Source organism: Euprymna scolopes, chromosome 12 (assembly GCF_053919585.1).
Source record: "Euprymna scolopes isolate OS-2025 chromosome 12, ASM5391958v1, whole genome shotgun sequence".
Classification (NCBI taxonomy): domain Eukaryota; kingdom Metazoa; phylum Mollusca; class Cephalopoda; order Sepiida; family Sepiolidae; genus Euprymna; species Euprymna scolopes.
The window spans coordinates 88,931,240-88,954,122 of record NC_136493.1 but is presented as its reverse complement, the minus strand read 5'-3'; the positions used below and the strand labels follow the sequence as shown (position 1 = coordinate 88,954,122).

Sequence of the window (22,883 nt, the reverse complement as noted above, 5' to 3'; positions counted from 1 at the left end):
TCTTCCGTTTGCCTGTTTCCCACCTGATTAAAACTTGGATGTCTTCAAGTCCAACATAAACAAGTTCCTGATGAACCGCCCCTTAAATAAGACACTTCATCAGATATCCATTACTAGCAATTACTACGATATTATCCGATTGATTACTGTACACGCAATAACCCTTATCCCCGAGTGGCCTCCGGGGCCTTGATAAGTGGTGACTTCCTTCTAAAAAAGAAAAAGTTATGTCGAACCCCCCAGGAAGGGACTAGACTAAAGCTGTCGACGAGACGTGTACAAAATTGCACCTCACTACTGGCGTGAAAATCCTTTCCGATGTCCTCCTTTATGAGGTCCTCCTTTATGATGTCCTCCTTTATGAGGTCCTCCTTTATGATGTCCTCTTTTATGATGTCCTCCTTTATGAGGTCCTCCTTTATGATGTCCTCCTTTATGAGGTCCTCCTTTATGATGTCCTCCTTTATGATGTCCTCTTTTCTGAGGTTCTTTCTTTCTGGCCCTGAAGCACCATTGCTACATTGGAAAGCATTCAAGTGCCTGGCAACAGGAATGGCGCGATCGAAACTATGATCAGATGAAGCTTCAAAACCGACCCAACCATCTGCGAATATGAAAAGATGAACCGTACACTGCGACACTGCCTTTTCTGACATCTACTGGCCAACTGGTGCAAGTCTTGTAGAGTGCAAAAAAAAATGCAATAGACTGCAAAGAAAAATTAGGAAATAATCGTAACATCTATAAAAATTTAACGGATTTTAGTTCTACGAAATACGTCGAAGACACGCAAAAATTTAAATAGAAAATTATTAATTAAAATTTGTAGAGGAAAATGTTTAAAACAACTGAACACATCTCTAAAATTTTAACAAATTTTATTTCTATTTTTCATTAAAAATACTATTAGAAATCTTTTCATACGAAGTGAATGGTTGAATGCAATAATACAATAACTTATTGACAATAGATTTGGAGACGACCATGCTGTAGTCTATGGAAAGCAGTCTCGTTGCAACGTCGTCTACGCACGATAAGTTCTAGAAAAACTATTTAAAGAATTCCGTTTTGGTCTAATGTTTTGCAATGGAGAAACTAAATTTTTTTGTTAAATGTTTTACAAAATATAATCAGGGAATCGAGCTCAATCAATCACTTTTGTGCAAATAAGGATAGAGCAGAAAAAGACTAGCAACATCTCATTTGTATGAAATGAACCGTATACAAGAGAAAATATCATCAACCACTAGATTGCGAAATTGATTCTGTACTTTGTCAAAAAACGAGTGCTCAATTAACTTATACAAAATTAAGTTAGTCGAATTTTAGAAGTTGGACCCAAATAGCATTTAAACTGACAAATAACAACTTGATTCTGACAAGCCAGTTTTTATTCGTTACGAGCTATCTTGATTTGTGTTTCATCCTCGTGAGGATTTGTCAGGGCAATGCATTAACTTGACAAGCCCTCACGAGGAAAAAACACGGATAATTATGTGTAACTTAATTGACATATATATCTTTTTATATGGGGGTCACCATTTATCAAAGGCTGAAGGGTTAATGAATGTAATGAATATGGGAGTCGCCATATATCAATGACCAAAGGGTTAATGAATGTTTGGTGATATTGTAGTAATCATTAATGGTGTAGGTTGGATAGAATTTGAATTATTTAAGGAAAAACTCAACAAGAACTTTTTTACATTTGATTTGAAGGACACCATATTGTTATCGGCTGAAAAGCAGGTCAGTGAAACAGTGTACCACAGGCGGGCAGTTCCAGGAAAGAAGCTATGTTCATGGAATCTGCGTTTAGATTTAGGCACCGATATAGAGTGAGGGAAATTGTTGATAGTGGTTATAGTTAGTCAATTATTTTTTGAAAATTTGACACGAGGTGACATTAGATTGGAGTTCAGACGGCCACTTGCTATAAAAATAACGATGGCGCAGAAAAAGGTTCGCAACGACTCTTCTGTGGGGAAAAAGTTGCAGTGAAGAAAAAAGGACATCACCTACTAGGTTTCGAAGTCAGTTTTGAACTTTATCAAAGTAGGATACGATGTGTCGAGCAACTCCTGCCCAGATATAGCAACAGTACTCCATCTCATATACATAGAGGGTTGCATTGACAATGAGATACCTACTGGAGTAGTAGAAGAATCCAACCATTTTCCCAGCGAACATGTTCCATTTTAGATCAAGGGTAAAGGTAATCTCAAGAAGCTTGTCAAAGCATGTTGCTTCTCCAAGACGAGAGAAATTCATTTCAGTTTTAGGTCAAAGAAAGAAGCTTGGTTTTTGATGCATTAAAATTATCAGCCACCTTTTTGCTCATTGCACCACATGCTCAAGATCAGAAGAAAGAGAATCCGAAAGATCTTGGTCATTGCCGGTCTTAGAAGTGTTGCCATAGATTGTGGTGTCGTCTGCGTAAATGTATGTACGATCTAAGAATGTGAGTTGGGAGATCATTGATTAAGATCAAGAAGAAAGTTGGGTCCACGATTGAAACTTAGGGAACAACGGCGTTGATATCCTGAGCTTCTAATTTCTCCTCATTTATTAACATACTATAACTTATCGTTTGTAACTTATTAACTTAATCTACTCACGTATTGAGCACTGTTGAAGTAAATACTGAAAATTGATACATGAAATATTATAATACCGTATAAAATTTTATGTAGTAACATGCGTTAATATATACACTCCTTTTTTAAGGATAGTTATTTTTTTAACTCATCCCACTCAAGCTCACTAATACTACATCCGAAAAAGCGACGGAAGAAAAGCTACATTCATAACATTTAATTCAGAAATTTACATTTTTATAAAAATGATGCATTTTACAATTGTCGAGGAAAAATCTGTCTTTTATTCTTCCACTTTTGACCTTGAACAGCGCCTAAATTTGCAGGATCGTAGTATTCCTGTATTTGAAGGGTTCCTGGTTAACGCGCTACTGCCTCCCTACAGCGGGCACATGTCAACCGTGGTCGCTTATTTCATGCCTCATCACAAAGTTACCACATACTGATGATCACTTTTTAAGGCTAGGAGCTCCTCGAGGAGAAATTTGCATGATATTGAAATGATTGTTCACCTGTAAATCAGAAACACTATCGAAATCTAGGTTGTCCTCGACGGTCGTTCGTCTAAACAATATGATATAAATACGGGAGTGCCTCAAGGGTCTCTCATTAGACCTCTATTATTCCTAATATTCATAAATGACCTCCCTTACAAAATTGTCTCTGAGATGGATATATATGCTGATGACACCACGCTCTATAACAGACACGACAGGAAAACAAATGAACACATATCTAAAGAAATGGCAGAAACATTGGAGGGTGACCTTCGATCTGTAGTGGAATTGGGGACAAAAATGGATGGTCACATTAAATGCTGCCAAGACTAAACTGGTTTCATTCAATAATTACAAGAAACCTTCTCTACCACTAATATCAATCACCAAAAACTCTTTATCTGAAATTAAATCTTTTAAACTCCTCGGCTTAATGTTCACAGGGAACATGAGTTGGAACAATTACATTGCGAGCATTGCGAGGACCGCTGCAAAGAAGGTAGGCTCTCTCTACCATGCTAGAAAGCTACTAACGCCCGAAAGTATCGTGTACCTCTATAAGGCCACTATTCGTCCATGTATGGAGTACCGTTGTCACATTTGGGCTGGTGCATCTGCTACTAGTCTCTCGCTCCTAGACAAGGTTCAAAGAGAGTCGCCAACCTGATAGGTCCTGAAATGTCATCTAAGCTTCAGCCTCTGTCATATCGACGAAATGTTGCATCCCTCTGCCTGTTTTACAAGTACTTTAACGGTGAATGCTCCGACGAACTGCAAGCACTTGTGCCCCTAGTCGTAAATACCCCGACAAATCCGACAAGCAGCTAAATCCCATCCCTGCACAGTAGAGATCCCTAGATGTAAGAGAGCCTTCTACTCCAGTAGTTTATTCCCCAGAACCGCTAAACTTTAGGATTCCCTTCTGGGTCCCTGCTTCCGCAACTGTACTGATATGCAGAAGTTCAAGTGTAATGGGAACCGACATCTTGCTGCCCAACCCCCTACACAGTTTCCCTGTAGCTTATGTCCCTGACAGTAGCCCCCTACATCAAAGTGGCAATGTGCCTTTTTTGAGGTGAAAATGTAATAAAAAAAGTAATCATTGATCAATAGTATAAAGTAGTTATTATTGCCGAGGCGGTTTTTGAAAGGAGTTTGTTGACATTGGTTTTTAAGATAACCAAGTTGCAACTAGCAGGGAAGCAGCTCCACAGTAATGTCTACTAAAAAGCTTTTGCAAAGAAAGCTCTTGCAAAGAAGCTCAGTTCATGAAAATTTCGCCTGACGTTAGGCACATTGAGGGAGAAAGGAAAGTTTTTTTTTCAATGTGGTAAGAAAGGCAGTTCTAATGAGAGTGAATTACAATGAGGAACCAAAGATTGGGGGTCAGTTGAACACCTTACTACAATTTGATCCTGATCCAATGGCCATCTTTTCTGAGTTTTGTGGAATTTATTTGTATATTTTTATTCTGTTAAAACGGGGAAAATTATAGCCTGTTGACTTAAAATTAATGCTTTATTCCAAATTAATAGTTCAATATAGTTAAATTTGTGTTCATCTTTGCATTAAGTACTGATCCCTACTAATCATTAATTGTGCTTAATACCATAATACTTAGTTCGTTCTACCTTAGCATAACAAAGGTCTATTTACAATTTTCAGACAGATCAACTCAGTAGGTTCTGAGAAAACTTTTAGATTAAAGGTGATATTGTGGCGATTAATCTCTATTAATCCCTAACTGTGCATAAAACGAATACAATAATACTTAGTTTGCTGTAACTTATCTTCACAAAAGTCCATACAAAATTTTAGCCAGATTGGACGAGTACTTTCCGAGAAAAAGACGAACCAACATATAGAGTAATATATATATATATATATATATATATATATATATATATATATATATATATATATTCCTGGCACAAAGCCAATTACTTAATTACTATATACATTAGTGAATCTATTTTGCCCTTAACTCATCAGAAGAAATAGCAACAATCAATCCATCAAAAGGACATAAAATGCGCTTTGAAATGATTAAAATCCGAAAATTGGAAGAGAAGCTGTAAATACAACATGTTTACATTACGCCATTTTGAATTTATATCATATTATATATATATATATATATATATATATATATATATATATATATATATATATATATATGAAATAAAATGGAGGTGGAAGGACCTGGATACTCAACGTTTCGCCCGATTTATGCGGGCTTCTTCAAGAGGGATGGTCATTGACGAGAGAGTCGGAGGATTGGGGCTATATATAATGATGGGGGAGAGCAACGTGTTTTCCTTATGTAAATTAGATATCATATATACATATATATACATTTTATGAGAGAAAAATAAATTAGAGTAAATTAGTGTAGTGGATTACGTCTAAAAGTTAAAATATCGTAGAGATTAAAAAAAAAATTGTGTTTGGAAATATAGCGGTGATAGATTAAATAAATAAAATGACACGAGATTACGAAAGAATTTTTTTTTTAATTAGAAATAATTTAATTGGGATAAAATAGCGTAGTAACTTAAAAGATGGTGTCTAAAAATAAGAATAGGAGGTGATAAAATGGAGTCTAAAATAGATAATGATAAAATAAAATACAGTAAATAAATAAAATGAAAATAATAAAATTAAGTGAAATTACGAATTTTTTTTTTTATTTCGCGTTTAACCGGTGTCTAAGTTGTTGTATGTATGTATATATATATATATATATATATATATATATATATATATATATATATATATATATATATATATATATATATTTGTATGTAACACTGCAACAAATAAAAATTCAAATCAGTTTTTTTAGTAAAAAAACAATAAATCTGCCATTTTTTTCCGTATTGTCAATTACAGACAACAATGTTTGTCTATAAAAGGCACCACGTGTCCGTTGATCGGTCTGTCTGTTCGTAAGTCTGTCATATCTTAAGTTGAAAATAGGAATTTAATTGATGAATGCACAGACTAAATGGACGCACCCTAAACATAGCCGCCTGTTTTAAAATATCCTAAGAACAACATTTTAGTCCAGCCATTTTTTTCATCTCGAAAGAAGCTGAAAATTGAAACCTTACGATTTTCTGAATATAAGTTTCTACGCTTGCCCCTCGGCTATTTAATTTCAGCTCCATTTTTTTACCATTTTTTATTTAATATATGCGTATGTATGTATGTGTATGTCTAAAATTACTTTGTACATATGCGTCCTAATCTATATTAAATATGTACACATGCAAGTGCTTATCTACGTAGGTCTACGCTTATAATGTACATTCTTGCCTCTCTATATATCTATTTTACTCGATTCATTTCGATTTGTCTCTGTGCATCTGCTTACTGTTGTTTCAATCGATATTTATCATTGTTTTCATCGATTTCTCTAGGTTATCGACATTCGTTTCTTCAAGCTATCTGAGGTTAATTATTCTGCTTCTTCCACTATGCTGTTTATATATATATATATATATATATATATATATATATATATATATATATATATATTGCATTTTCATAACAAAGAAGGCACAGTACCACTTCACTTTGATGTAGGGGCTACTATCTGAGATATAATTTTCAGAGATACTGCGTAGGGAGTTGAGCACTAAGATGCTTGTTTATATTGCACTTAGGCTTCTGCATGTCAGTACAGTCAGGGAAGAGGAACCCGGAAGGGAATTCCAAAGTCTAGCAGTTATAGGGAAGAAACTATTAGAGGAGAAGGCTTTCAGCATCTGGGAATTTCTACGTATATATATATATATATATATATATATATATATATATACAGAGAGAGAGAGAGAGAGATAAAGGGAGAGAGAGAGAGAGAGAGAGAGAGAGAGAGAGAGAGAGAGAGAGAGAGAGAGATAAAATTTGTGAACCGTCCAGCTTGCTTAGATTTTGTCTCTGACGATTGGGCGATTCTATTTTTAAAAAAAGTGACAAGTGATTTTTATGCATATATATATATATATATATATATATATATATATATATATATATAGATATACATATATATATATATATATATATATATATATGTATAGATGCCTTCTACTGCAAAATCAAGACAACAAAAAGAAAATGAAATGAGAACATCATATGATGTATTTTCTTATGTGTTACAATTGTTTCGTAATTATTTGGACAAATTTAAACATTATATCATTAAAAATATTCCAAAAATAGCTCATTTTCAGACACTTAAATACATTTGTGATACACATATGAATATATTCATAACCCCTATTTTAAGGCACCAAGCAGCTGGATTCACCTCTTACTTCTCATATATATATATATATATATATATATATATATATATATATATATATATATATATATATATATGTATATACCAAATTATAGGTACTCAAGAGAAAAAACTCACTAATTTAACGATGTTATTAAGAGTGCTCAATAAAAAAATAGCAAGATATATTTTTTATTGATATAGACAAAAGTACATGGTCACGAAACTGGACTAATGTTTCAGATAGATGGTCGGTCAACACCGCAAGTCCTTGTTTGGCGACTTAATAAAGTTTGTATTCCAAAGAAGAAATCCGGTTCTTTAATGCGACATGAGGAAACTCTTGTTTTAAAAATAAAACCTGTTAAAATTTAGAGGGAAAGGGAGAGTCGTTATGTGATATATAAACTCCAGACATAGAAAGTGAAGGCAGAAAATGAAAAAGAAGGGTAAACAAAAGAAGAGAAGAGGGGGAGGGAGAACAAAATCAGTGTCAATGCAGGAGGGGGAGAGTTATTAGAAAATCGTTAGACTGAGAGAGAGGGTAAGTGTAAATGAGCTATCTATATCTATTATTGTGATCACAAATAAAAAAATTATTTGCATAATAATTTTTCATGCCATGTAAAATGAAAAATGAAAAAATGTATATTATATATATGCGTGTGTGCGTGTATGTATATTGTATATGTATATATATATATATATATATATATATATATATATATGTGTGTGTGTGTGTGTGTGTGTGTGTGTGTGTGTGTGTGTGTGTGTATGTGTCTGTAATGCATTCGACTGTGCTGTTAATATTCATCTAATCATATAGTCTGTTTCCCCGGTTCTCCCATCCCTTATTAACGTGCCTTTTCTGTTCTTGTTCAAGACAAATTTCTTGTTTTAACACCTCCCCTTCCCCTATATAGATATTTCATTTACGATAAAAAAAAATAATTTTTCACGTGCCATTCTCCTATTAAGCCACTAGTGTGTTTTTACCTGTGCCATTCTTACGTGTGCGATTTCAACTTCGCGCGTGTGTGCGTCTGCGTACGTGTGAGTGTAGGAGGTAAAAATATAAGAATTTCTCACGTGCCATTTTTCTATTTATTCTCTAGTGTATTTTTACTTGTTATTTTACGTGAGTGTGCGCGCATGCGTGTGTTTTTGCGCGCGCGCGTGTACAAGGAATATATATAGGATTTTTTTCCGTGCCATTTTTCTAATTATTCAGTGATGTGCCATTTTTACGCGTGCCATTTCAACCGTGTGTGTGTGTGTTTGTGTGTGTATAGAAGGTAAAAATATAAGAATTTCTCACGTGCCATTTTGCTTTTTATTCTCTAGTGTATATATTCTTCTACCTCTGCTATTTTTACGAGTGCGATTTTTACCGCACACGCGTGTGTAGAAAGTGAAAATATAAGAATTTCTCATTTTTCTATTTATTTTCTTTACTTGTACCATTTTTACGTGTGTCATTTAAACCGTGTGCGTGTGTGCGTGCGTGCGTGCGTGCGTGTGTGCCTATGCGCGCACGGGTGTGTGTGTGTAGAAGCAACTTTCATATGGTTCGGATGGATTGGAATAGGAATAACTTTCTAAACACAAAAGTATCACCTTCTTCATATGCATCTTGTTGAACTCAAGAATCTTTCTGTCAAACTCGGAAATTTGCACAGAATTTCACGCAGAACACTTCATTTAGCCAATTTTATAAAAAAGTATGCTCTCATTCAGTCAAATATGATCGAGCCGATGTTTTAAATAATTCACAATTATACAGGGTGGGGCAGAACAACATTTTTTTTAAAAATTGATATTCCAAATAAGCAAGTTGCGCTGCCCCAACCTGTATTTTCAGTATTGCCCGCACTAAGGATTAGATCTTCAACCTCCAGAGGAGTATCATTTAGAACTGGATTTTACTTAGTACTTTATCCGTCACGCCCTTGCGGGCCTGACTAACATTTGTCCCGAAATTTGCAAGATGCACAATATAGTCAAACTACTGAAGAAAAATCTATTGTGACGGACCAAGCAAAAACAAAACTAACGAACGAGTATCTTAGAGGAATACCAGGACTTGATTTATGTAATTGTCCAATGTCGTGTTTGGACACTTCGCTTGTGTTTGCGAACAATTAAAAGTACTTGGCTATTTTGCAAATAACGGAAATACAATTGTTATCGACTTTCGAACACGCCTCGCTAGACACAAATTCTAGCCAATAAAAAGAATTTCATTAAGAATCATATTCTGTATGTCACCGAATGCTTGTTTTCACATATATTCATCGCTTGAATTTGCTCAATTATTTTTTCATCATAAAATAATAAACGCAACAAAAAAAAAATGACAAAAGTAATTCTGATGATTGCCGCCATCTTGATAACTATCAATAACTGTACATTTATGTTCTGTGAAATTGCGGTTCTTCAATATTGGCCAATTTCAATTATTAACGTCAGTCATTATGTAATCAACACACATTCGGTCTTATTAATAACTCGTTTACTCGTCTCTCGTTACATTTTTCAGTTTTCATCATAGCTTTCTTCGTGTTCTCCTCTGTTGCTGCCTGGGCATAGGTGAAATATTTACTGTGTCACTGTGTTATTTGAGTCGACATGTCGAAATGTAGGACAAACGAATTTGTTTATATTGATTTTTCAGAACAACATGCATTTGTTTAATATTTACCGCGTGAAGACGTTTATTTTTATGTTATAACAACGTGCAACAAATTTCAAATTAAAAAACGTACATAACACATAATACCTGTTTCAGTGCAAGGAAAGTATCCTGATACTTAATCTGACCGTTATTTTTCTAGACTCTAAATCATAATTTATTATTATTGGTTATGAATGAAAAACACAGAAATTGTCCGTTTAGACACCATTTCTCCTCTTAACTATGTTGTCTTAAGTATCCTCCTCCCTTTTCATATTCCAGCAATAGTGTGCCAACTATGGTTGCAATTTCTTTTAAAATGTTTCTCCATCACTGAAATACCCTTATGGAATCTCTCATCATTTTCATCTTTCACATCACTAAGATTCTTCACAAAATTTTTGAAAGTGAGAATTTTGCAAAAAACGGTTCCTCATTGAACAAAAAAGGACAGCGATCGATTTTCCATGCCATTGTACATATAAAAATGATCACAGATTTTCTCTAGTTTTATTTTTTAGTGTTGTACAGTGTTATCAATGATTAATGCCCACCATCTTAAAATATAAATTTCTATTTGTTTTAATTTGACAAATACAAAATCCGTACTTTTTTTAGTGTTGTAATTGATTCGACTCCCACCGGAAGATGTTGCGATCACGTGGCTGTCTTTTCTACGGTACCCCCGTGGTCGAGAAGAAAAACAAGAATTCAACTCTTTATTTTCTGCCCCAGCAAGATGTAGTTCTGTCTATTTCCCGAGTTTACACAAGACGTTGATAGAATCTTAAAAAGAGTTGTGATATTCAGTTTGAAAAACATTTTTTTTTGCATATTTTCATTTACATGTTATTGTTATTTATTCTGTCTTGAGACGACCCCTCGAAAGTGTGAATGCTCAAATAGGAAACAAGGTTTACATGATCGCTAACAGCATGCATATCTTATTTTGTGTCATTTTATATTTTCTAGCTCTTTTGTTTAGTTACAGTCAGGTATATCCTCAGGTAGAACTTAGTTTCTGTTAACGGAAACACTAGGCTGGTTGAACAAAATGCAGTTTATAGTTAACTTGTATTAGTTGTAGAAATCAATCTAAACTATTGTTTTTTTTTCGGAAATTACTTCAGCACAAAACAAAAAGAGAACAATAAGAAAGATTTAATTTTTGTTATGGAAAGCCTTAAAAATTAACTAATTTATCTAACCTTCCGAAATACTAGTCCAATAGCATTAAATAAGCACAAAGGTTTACTATCAATGTCTTATCCTATTGTGTTTCTCTTTGTTCTTTCTTCTGTTTGATTAATTACAAACTACGATACAAACTGTCCTCTTTGCCTTCTCCATTCAATGCACTTTTTGGCACGTGTCTTTTCGTCATTTATATAAGTATAATTTTCTTTGCCGATACACCAATTTGTCCCTGCTGTTAATAAACATGGACACAAATTATATGTCGATTTCAGCCACCAAAAATAGCAATAGTAAAAAAAAAACAACCCCCCAAACTACCTTTTAATAAATATATACCTATATTTCCTTTGCATATTAACTGTTTAAATTATTTTTTCGTATATTTAAAATATATATCTCCAAATGGGGTTATGTAGTTTGCTTGAAACATTGTTTTGTTTGTATATGAAGAACATTTTAATTTATAGAATGCAAAAAGAAAAGATTTAATGGATAGGCAAAAACTGGAGCAAATTAAGATATAATGGTGAAATAAGCTATATATATATGCAACTTAATACAATATAATGTATATATGCATACACACACACACACACACACACACACACACACACACACATATATATATATATATATATATATATATATATATTAATATTTTACACGTATTATGTTCTTACTTGCATTAGTATGATCAGGTGGCGATCCGTATTATAATATTTCGGAAAATATCTCTTCATCAGACATGTGTTCGACTTTCAAGCGTGCATATTATGGCTATTGTAAACTGTGCAAATTTCACAGAAACTTGAAATTAATTTCTTTATTTAAAATCTAATATATTATTTAAACTTAATAATATAAATATATTTTTTTTTCATTGCAGGATGCAAACCCGGTTTATTTTTCTCCAGTGATGAACCGACACGAAACAATACATAATTGAAACTTTTCAATCAGATCACCTCCAGCCGATTTGGATATCAACTATAACGGTGCCTGTCGCTTCTGAAACTACGAACGCACCATCTAAAACTAAATTAAAAAGAATCGATCAGGAACGTCTCCGATTGTCGTATTTTGACCAACAATAATTCTTAAAAACCTTCCAACTTGTTTCTACTTTTTCTTTTTTTGTAGTTGCTATTCCATTTGTTCCATTTTAAAATATCTAACTGCCAAACAACAATTTACAGCGATGGATGCAAACGAGATCTCATTTTCTTCCCAGGTGTTCAGCACGAACAATTTCCACCATCACGACCATCCGCATTCCCGTCATTTTATATATGGCAACAAGAAGTTGCTTTACGACATCAAAATCGCCATTGTGGTGACAATCGGGGTAGTAATTGTCCTGGGATGCATCATCTATATTGTTCTACAGTGTCGACGCAAGCCGCGTGTCGCATTTCTACTGCCCAGACACAGAGACTCTTTCTCCGACCAACAAAATCTGATGGATAACATCGACACTACCGAGACGCTTTTAAATGGGGAAGCAGTTATGAAGGAGAAAGACGATGAGAGATATAGAGAGTTTTATGTTTGAAGAAGAAAAAAAAAAAAAGGAACTTTATGGAGTTTGTACAATAAGATTGTGCGTGCTTATGCCTTTGGCCGTTGGACAGTTACAGTGCGAGGATGATCGCGCATCGCAACCAGTAGACACGTCTTATATCTATGGATATGTTGACTTTAACCTTAGTACCATGTTATAACGCCGAGAGGCTGAAAAAGTAATACGATAATATGTAAATATCTTTGCATTAAACTGAACGAAACCGTGTTCTGGGATACTCGGGCACCTGCTTGTCGGACGTAATGCAATCAAACTAAAACGATACGCAGCACAGTTCGCTGCGCATTGACTTTTTATGTTAATTATATTTTGAATATGGAAAATAACACGCAATATAATTTTTTTTCTTCTGACCGTATAACAATAAGTATATTGGGTATTTTCAGATAATTTAAATAATGTTTAGATATCAACCCCTTGCATCCATGTAAGCAGAGATATTCATGTCTAAAACGTACAGTAATTCTTAAATCGGATTATTTGGAAATATTTTATGTGAAGAAAATACTTAGAGTAACATCCAACAACAAGCAATAACATTTATATAAGAAAAGTATGGGTAAAAGTACAAAACAAAAACATAAGATAGTAAACCAACTATATGCCTACAGTAGTATTGGGAGTACTGTATGTGGATTACTATATATATATATATATATATATATATATATATATATATATATATATGGTGTCTTAAAAATGTACTCACACTTTAATAGTTATCAGCGTGGTGTGGACAATAATGGTCATCAATTTGAGCATTTGCCAAAATAATTCTTTAATTACATTTGTCTTTTGTATTCATTTTACTTTATGTTCATAAAAGGGTTTTATCGTCATTCAAAGTGTGAGTACATTTTTGCATTTTTGAAAAACCTCGTACACACAGACATACACACACAAACACACACACATATATATATGTGTGTGTGTGTTCGTGTATATATATATATATATATATATATATATATATAGGCATACGTACATGATATTGCTCACAAATGCATATACAATTAATGCAAAACGTACACAACCTACACTTATATGTATACACACATTGATATAATTTTAATATTCACATAAAACACAACATAATATGAATAAGGAAATATATATCCACACGTAATCTGAAAAGCAATAAAACAGAAGGCACACCCTTGTCACACAGAAACATATATACACGCAATCCTAAACAACAATTCAAATATGTACATATCGCACATATATAATAAGACACGCATATGTTATCTAGAACACACACAACACACACGCATAAATAGCACAATAAAATATAGAATATAGATACATATAAACGCAAGACAAAGCACACCTAGCATATATGCATAAATGACGCACATATAATATAAAACACAGATACATTTAAACGTATACCTAAATACGCACAACACAAGTATAGATCAATATATATCATAGCCCCTAAAATCCATATAAAAATCATATGCATGCAGAAATTACACGCCTATTATATAGCACACACAAATGCGAATGCACTCACTCCAAAACACATACATCTAACAAAATAACGTAACACACAATGCATATAAACGTTATCGTAAAACGCAATAGCATATACATAAATAACTCTCATATATAATTATGCACAGAAATGCGTATACACGAAATCCAAATCACTTATGAGGCAAATTAAGCACATACAAATACAAGCTAAACACATATAAAGCAAATTAAATACATACAAATACAAATTAAACAAATACAAATACAAATTAAACACATATAATATAGAGTACAAATTCACGTACGTGTCTTCCAAAATACACGCAATGCATATGCATAAGTTACATACACATGTAGCACACAAATGTACATCTCATTCATAACTCACATGACACGAATATATATCATGCACAAATACATATATATACGTAATCCAAAAGATACACACCACACATTCAGCAATAAATTTCAAAGGTGTTTTTTAAATGTCGTCGACATAAGAAAAAAAAGCAATACCACACATCTAGCAAAGCACACATATGTATATGTCTGTCACCCTAAAAACGCATATGGATAGCTCATACACATACTGTAGCACACAGATGTGAACTCTCGTAATTCAATACACCCCAATAACACATATATAAATAACACAATCTAACAATGCATACATGTATATGCCCGTAAACGAAAATCCACAACGCTGATGGGTAAATGTAACACATATAACAGACCACACACACGCACAAACACACACACGCACAAACACACACACGCACACACATATATATGCATGCAATCGTAAAACATACACACACATACGATCACACACATAATATCTATCGTAAATAAATAGTAATCCCAAACGTACAACACAAATACACATAGTTTTAATATAAATTTATACATATCTTATAACATATATGAATAAACATATATACTTTATTACACACAATACATAACTCTTATTCTAAATTATGCAAATGTTCTTAATTTCAGTCCAACCACGAACGTAAATTATTGCAGTTAACATAGAATTAGCTTCACAATTATATTTATGAATTATCTAACCGTCTATTTCTCTCTCTCTCTCTCTCTCTTTCTCTCTCTCCACAAACACACATACACGTATATATATATATATAAATATGTTTTCTTATTATATATCAATCCTTATATAAGAAGCTCAATGTGATTGCAGAGCAATATATAGAATAAATGTCAAAAATTTATATTTCAAAATTCATTATGATGACCATCTTATAATTTATTCCTTTAAATCAGTTGATTTATACAATTCTTGACAGTATCTGTTTCGTAGCGCAACGATCACTCTCTGTGTGTATATATATATATAGTTTTAAAAATAATAGGCGGAAGTTTCTCGAGAGCTCTTTCGGCTATCATCTCGTCAGGAGAAAATCGATAGCAACCTAAATAATATTGTGTCGAAAATAAAGAGTTCTAATGGGGAACTTATTAAATGTGCCAAAAGTACGGGGACACTAAATAAATTTATTTACGTTAAAAAACGATTAAAATATTGGCACAACGAGGGAGGAAAAAAAACAGGAGAAAAGATTCAAAGTTCCCCAAAGAGAAACAATGCGTTTGATGTTTCTTTTTGCCGGCACAAAGAAGGTTGACGCACCGCAATAGAGACGGCCTCCAAAATCTTTAAATGGTTTTTGGAGTCCGCTCTATGTAGCACCTCGAACCAATCTATTTCATATCTATCGGCACAGCACGGGTTGTCAACCAAATGCTGGCCAATAGCAGAGTCCAAGGCTGCAGAAAGAGGGAGACCACCAGACTCCATCATCCCTTGTCTGATCTTCGATGGAACATGCTGGTTTATACGAGTCAAACGGCGCAAGGATGTTCGCCCAACATAACCAGCATCGCACTGGCATCTAAACTGATATACAATATTACTATTTTGGATGTAAGGCAAACTATCCTTGCGAAAAGACGGAAAAGCAGGTCTCGTAGTATATACCAAACGCAAGAACACAGAATTGAAGCAGTCGTAAATACTTCTTCGAATCTGTTTGGAAATTCTATTACTCCCCTCCCAAATCCACGGTAATTTCAAATAAACCGGGCATTTCAAGGGTCCAAATTTTTTAGGGGATTTAAAATCCGCAACCTTTTTGAAAATACAGTCATCAATAAGGTCAACAGGATAACCATTATTGATGAATATTTCCCTGATCTTATCGAGTTCAACATCTAATCTGTTAGGCGAACAAATCATGAGGACTCTATGTACCAAAGTATTAATTAGGCCGACCTTACGTGATTTTGGTACAAAAGACAACCAGTTCACATATAGGCCAGTAAATGTCGGCTTTCTATAAATTGTAGTGAGAAAGCCCCCCTTGAGCGTTCGACAAGAACATCCAAGAAAGGAAGCGAATTGTCCTTCTCACTTTCCATAGTGAACTTAAGAGCCCCATGTAAAGAATTCAACCTATTAAAAAATATCGACGCTTCACTTTACGATGGAAAAATAGCAAAAGTGTCGTCAACATATCTGAAATATGCAGTGGGTTTAGTTGTAGAATTAATTAACGGATTCATGGTACCCGACGAAAATATCCGCTAAAGTTGGAGCCAACGGACTCCCCATTGAAACCCCGTCAACCTGACAGTACATAATATCACAAAAACTAAATTCCACGGATTTAGTACACATTAAAATGAGTTCAATAAGAATCTCTTTAGAAAACCGTGGAGCAGTCAAGCGACCATCATATAAAGCGTCGGTACATATGCGTATAGTCTCATCCCATATATATATATATTTTTTTTTTTTGGTAAAACTGGTAATTAGTAAAAAGCTAAAGAGAGTGCTCAATATTATTGCAGAGCAAATATGTGTTTCATTTTTTTTATTACCGTTTTATTTGTTTGGTTACATATGTTTCGGATGTTGGACCATGTTTACGATCCAACAGCCTCGTCAGACCTTACAGAAATGGTTGTTAGTATTAGGAAGAATATATATATATATGGGCATTTAAATGTGCCTATTAAAAGCTATATATAAAGACCTGATGAACTCTTACCACGAAACTCAGAATAGTTTATCATGAGCATATTTTCATAAACTATGTACTTATCGTTTTTGAATTAAATACTGTAAACAATTTGTATACAAATGATATTACGTCATGTATTACACACACACACATACACACACACACACACACATATATATATATATATATATATATATATATATATATATATATATATTCATAGATTAGATTAGTCAAATGGAATCTAAAATAGTACTCGATTGTTTCAAATAATATTTTTAAAAATTAAAAATAACGTTTAATGCTGATACTGATGTTAAAGAAAATCAAGTTAATTTAAGCTGACAGTACGATGTTCATTTGACCTAATTTTCCTTAACACCAGTGCTATATATATATATATATATATATATATATATATATATATATATATATATATATATATTCTCAATCCGAGAATGATAAAGTAATTTTCGTAGGAAACCTAAGAAAAAAAAAAAAGAACACAAACTTAACCGTATCTCATTGTCAATTAATTTCAACCAAATACGGGGTCTTCTCAAATAATAGGAGCTAGTCAGGTTCACATCTGACTTAAAAAAAAAAAAAAGTAAAGAAGTCTTTTGTTTTTTTGTTTTTTTTTACATGCGGGTCACCGTTATCAAGGCCCAGAGGCCACGCGAGGATAAGGGTTAATAGGTATACATTAGTCATTGTGATTTTAGCGTAGCAGGCATTAGTGGGAATTTTGTAAGTTGGATTACTTAAGGGGACGGTTCAATAAGAACTTGTTCACGTTGACCTTGAAGACAATCAGATTGTAGTCAGCTGGAAAGCACGCAAACGAAATAGAGTTCCACAGGCGAGCAGTTCTAAGAAAGAAGCCCTGTTCATGGAATCTACGTTTAGGTATAGGCACGGATAAAGAGTGTGGGTAATTATTGATAGTGGTTCTGGAAAGACGAGTTTTTTCGCGAAAGTCTGGCGAGGGGGGACCATAGACCGAAGTTCAGATGAGCACCTGCCATGAAAATGACGATAAAGCAGGGACAGGCTCGCTACGTCTCTTCTGTGGGAAAGGGATTGCAGAGAGAGAAAAGGGCATCCCCCACTAAGCTACGAAGTCTATCTTGAACTCTGTCAAAACAGGATAAGCTGCTTCTAGCAGCTCCTGCCCAGATGTGGAAGTTACAATAGATTTGTCTTTATTAGATGAAAAAGGGAAAAGGCGAAAAAAGCGTGAAAAAATAGAGGAGAAGTAAAGTATAGTCGAGAAAAATTAATAAGGATGTAGAGTATGAGGGTAGTTGGGAGGAAGAAGTTGAAGAATGGAGGTTATCAAGACGGAGAAAGAAGGGGGGCAAGTTAGAAGAAGACAGAAAGAGAGAGAGACAGAGAGAGAGAGAGAGAGAGAGAGAGAGAAAGAAAGAGACGAAAAGAAGGGGATAAATATAGGGCGTATAAAATAGAAAACGCTGGGTGATATCTGACGAATTATAAGCCCCTGTCTGGAAACACAATTGTAACTTCTCTTCCAATGTTCGGATTTTGTAATTATGCCAATATTCTTTTATGTGCTTTTAAAGTGGACGAGTTTCCATTCTACCGATGAGTAAGGGCGGAATAAATTTAAAAAAAATTAAAATATTATAATTACGTGAATGATTGTGCGCTATAAAACAGATGCTGTCAAAAATTTTAACATGCTGAAAGAAATAAATGGTAAGATGGACAAAAGCTTGATATATATATATATGTATATATATATATATATATATATATATATGTGTGTGTGTGTGTGTGTGTGTGTGTGTGTGTGTGTGTGTGTGTGTGTGTGTGTGTGTGTGTGTGTGTGTGTGTGTGATTTATATCCGTAAATAAAGGTTTCGGTCTATACGACTTTCTCATAGCTCATACATTCTAACATGTGTCCCTAACTTATTTATTTACATTTTAGATTATATAAGCTAAGCCGAGTGGTGTTAATGTCGATTCTATATAGTGAGTTTATAATTTGAGTTAGATCTATGTAAAACTAATAACCACTCATCGTTTATATGCGTTAGATAGATTGAAAGGAAGAGAACTACACGTGAAAACGCATATATAGGTGATTTTTAACGCATACAATACGCATTTATATTTTCTCTAAATATAATTTCCTTCATATCATAAAAATACTTAGTTATTCAATTTCATAAACATGGCACCAAACCCCAGCTGACTCTCTGTACACGGCACCAGACAAACTTATACCGTAAATCTCTCTGGTATAATGATCATTTTCACAGAGTCCGACCCTCGAAAAAGAGCGTAATTTGCCAATCGTCACGCGTCTCCCACTTTTCTTCTGTTTCTTGTCATCTCTTCCTTCCAATCTTAATCCCCATGTATGCATTTGTGTCCGTGACGTCACGCCAAAGCCACGCCGCAAAATTCTTACGCGATTACATAACATAAAAATATCTGAAAAATATTGAGGGTCTTTCGAAATCACTGTCATCCACGTATGTCAAGATCACCAGTGAATCTAATTGTCTTTAACATCAATATACAAAAACCCATGATGGTTCCGATTCGATATTTTTTCACGGCTGCGAGCTTTCACAAACGATATTTAGCGCATCGTACTAATTATAAGTTTGAACCTAACAAAATTTCTGCACAATTATTTATATTTCAATTGTTGACATATAGTAATAAAAAAAAAGTTTTGATACAGAAATTCTTACTGCGACCTTCTTCAGTGTAATAAGTAGGGCTATAACAAGAGGATATTCTTATCATTGTTTGGACTCTCGAGTATATATCCACTACTGTTAGACACAGTTAATTAATCGAGACCCACATCACTCTATCCAAAAACACTTTAAGATATTAACTGATATATATTCGAGAGTAAAAAAAAATGAAAAGAAGTTATAACCTAACAATATTTACTAAAAACGCATTTGTAATAATAATATAATATATATGAGATAATGATAATCCAACTTTTATAGGTATGGATGGCCCAAATAACATGTAAAATACAGCAAGCCCAAAATCAAATATAAATATGACATTTCTAGAATTCAAAGACCGACGAGCTTAAACAAATCCCATATATATATATATATATATATATATATATATATGTAAATTTTTGGTACAACAGAATGGAAGGATAAATTTTAGAGGAAACATCATTTAATTTAAATACCAAAAAACAAGAAATGGGCAGATGAAAATAAAATTTTTTTTTTTTTTTTTTTCCTTAAGGCCTTATCGTCTGACCCTCTAAGAGGAGACGTCAGAATGATAGATTAAAAACTAAGAAAAACGAATGAGGGAAGTGGGGAACTTTGGTTGCAGTTGGAAGAACAGTGAGAGAGAAAAAAAAAAAAAAAAAAAAAAAAAAATTTATTTTCATCTGCCCATTTCTTGTTTTTTGGTATTTAAATTAAATGATGTTTCCTCTAAAATATATATATATATATATATATATATATATGTGTGTGTGTGTATATATATATAATGAATAATAAACACTTACAAGCCTCCACCCCTTGGAAAAACTTCAAATTAACTACGAAAATCGCCATTTTTACACATTTGAAAATAATTTCTGACGAGGACGCATCACAGACCGTCTGAAACGCGCGTAAACGATTTCAATGACTTAAAAACATTATTACAATGATCAAAACATAATTCTCAATGAAAAACCAAGACACGGAATAATAAAATAATGTTAAAAAATACACATTGTTGGTGACTACTCCCTTATTTAAATATACATCTTTCTTTCGTTGGAATTTATTAACCCATTTTATATAAATATATATATTTATATACATATTTATATATATATATATATATATATATATATATATATATAATGCTTTACTATAATAACTATTAAATACCTACAGACACTAGTATTTCATCCTTTCGGGAATCATCAGTGCAGGGTGTCACAATTAACACCAGTCGATAGATTCGAATATATACATATGGATGTATACCGGCGTATACAGAAGCTAATGCACATACATGCATAAATACCGACATGCAAACAAATACATATAAACTTTCACAACCAAATCTATACATTGTGTGTACAATTTAGTTTTATTGCCTGAAGATGATTTGACAAAGAATCTTAAAAGTTCGCGATACATATGAAATATGACATTTTGATTTTGAATAATTTAAACATTGAAGACTAAAAAGATTTATAATTAAGCAGATAATTCAATGTTTGTTTAAGTAAATAAACGCTGCCTAAACACACACACACTGTATATATATATATATATATATATATATATATATATATATATATATATATATATATATATATATTTATATATAAAGAGTACATTATATTTACAAATGCAGCTTTCTAAAAATAAATGACAATTTGAATTATCTGTTGTCACAACTATCATTCGGATTTTATATCGCAATGGTAAACACCCTTAAGAAATATTAAAGCATTTCCAAAGACCTATGGAAAAGCAATAAATTGTGTAGATATTTCAAATTAAATAATATACTCAGGCCCACACAAAATTATGACTATTGACATGAATCTAAAACTACTCTTTTTTTCAGGCGAAATCTTGAACTAAATTGAAAATGCATTTTTAATTGACGTCATCATATTCGCCTTAAGAGAGAATCCTTGTAGATTCCACAACGCTCATTAGAGTGTTTATATAACTAACGTAGTAGTCGAGACCCTGTGTATCTGTTTCGTGGTTACGTAGCTAATCTAATTAAGATCACACACACACACACACACACACACACACACACACACACACACACACACACACACACACACACACACACACACACGCACAAATACACACACATACGCGTATATATGTGTGTGTATGTCTGCGTGCGTCTGTGTGTGCATATATATATATATATATATATATATATATATATATATATATATATATATATATATATATATAGTAATTTATAAAATATATATGGCGATTAAGCTACACTGAATATTCTGCGTTTCATCCAACTATAGGATTCGTCAGGCTTAGGCGCATAAGCCTGACGAATCCTATAGTTGGATGAAACGCAGAATATTCAGTGTAGCTTAATCGCCATATATATTTTATAAATTACTAACTAGCTCTACCTACGTATTGAGCACTTTTGTAAGTAAATACTTAAAGTTTACGCATAAATCTATACTTTCGTATAGTAAATTTATGTGAATAAATGAAATAGTTATATATATATATATATATATATATATATATATATATATCGATTATGAAGGAACACTTATTTTTTAGTGTTCATAATTAAAATGTAAGAGAGAGGAAAAAGGTCAGCCGGCCGATTTTATCCGAACTCGTCAAGAGTTGTATCAAGGGATATTTATTTAAAGAAAAAAACAAAAAAACAAACTGAAATAAAAAAAAAAACTGTCAATAGAGCTCCTGTTGAGTAAGGGCGAAATCTGGCGATTGACTTTTTCTCTTTTATGACTATTAATTATGAATAATATT

General features: G+C 33.1%; 1 long non-coding RNA gene across 1 annotated transcript in view; it reads left to right on the top strand.

Annotated features, from left to right (window-relative positions):
* The window catches only part of LOC145291406 (uncharacterized), a 115,208-nt gene extending 95,980 nt beyond the window's left edge, over positions 1-19,228 (top strand). The window contains exon 2 of the long non-coding RNA XR_013869404.1: positions 12,140-19,228. This is a non-coding gene — a long non-coding RNA (uncharacterized LOC145291406). The remainder of the gene's footprint in view (positions 1-12,139) is intronic.
* The last annotated feature ends 3,655 nt before the right edge of the window (positions 19,229-22,883 follow it).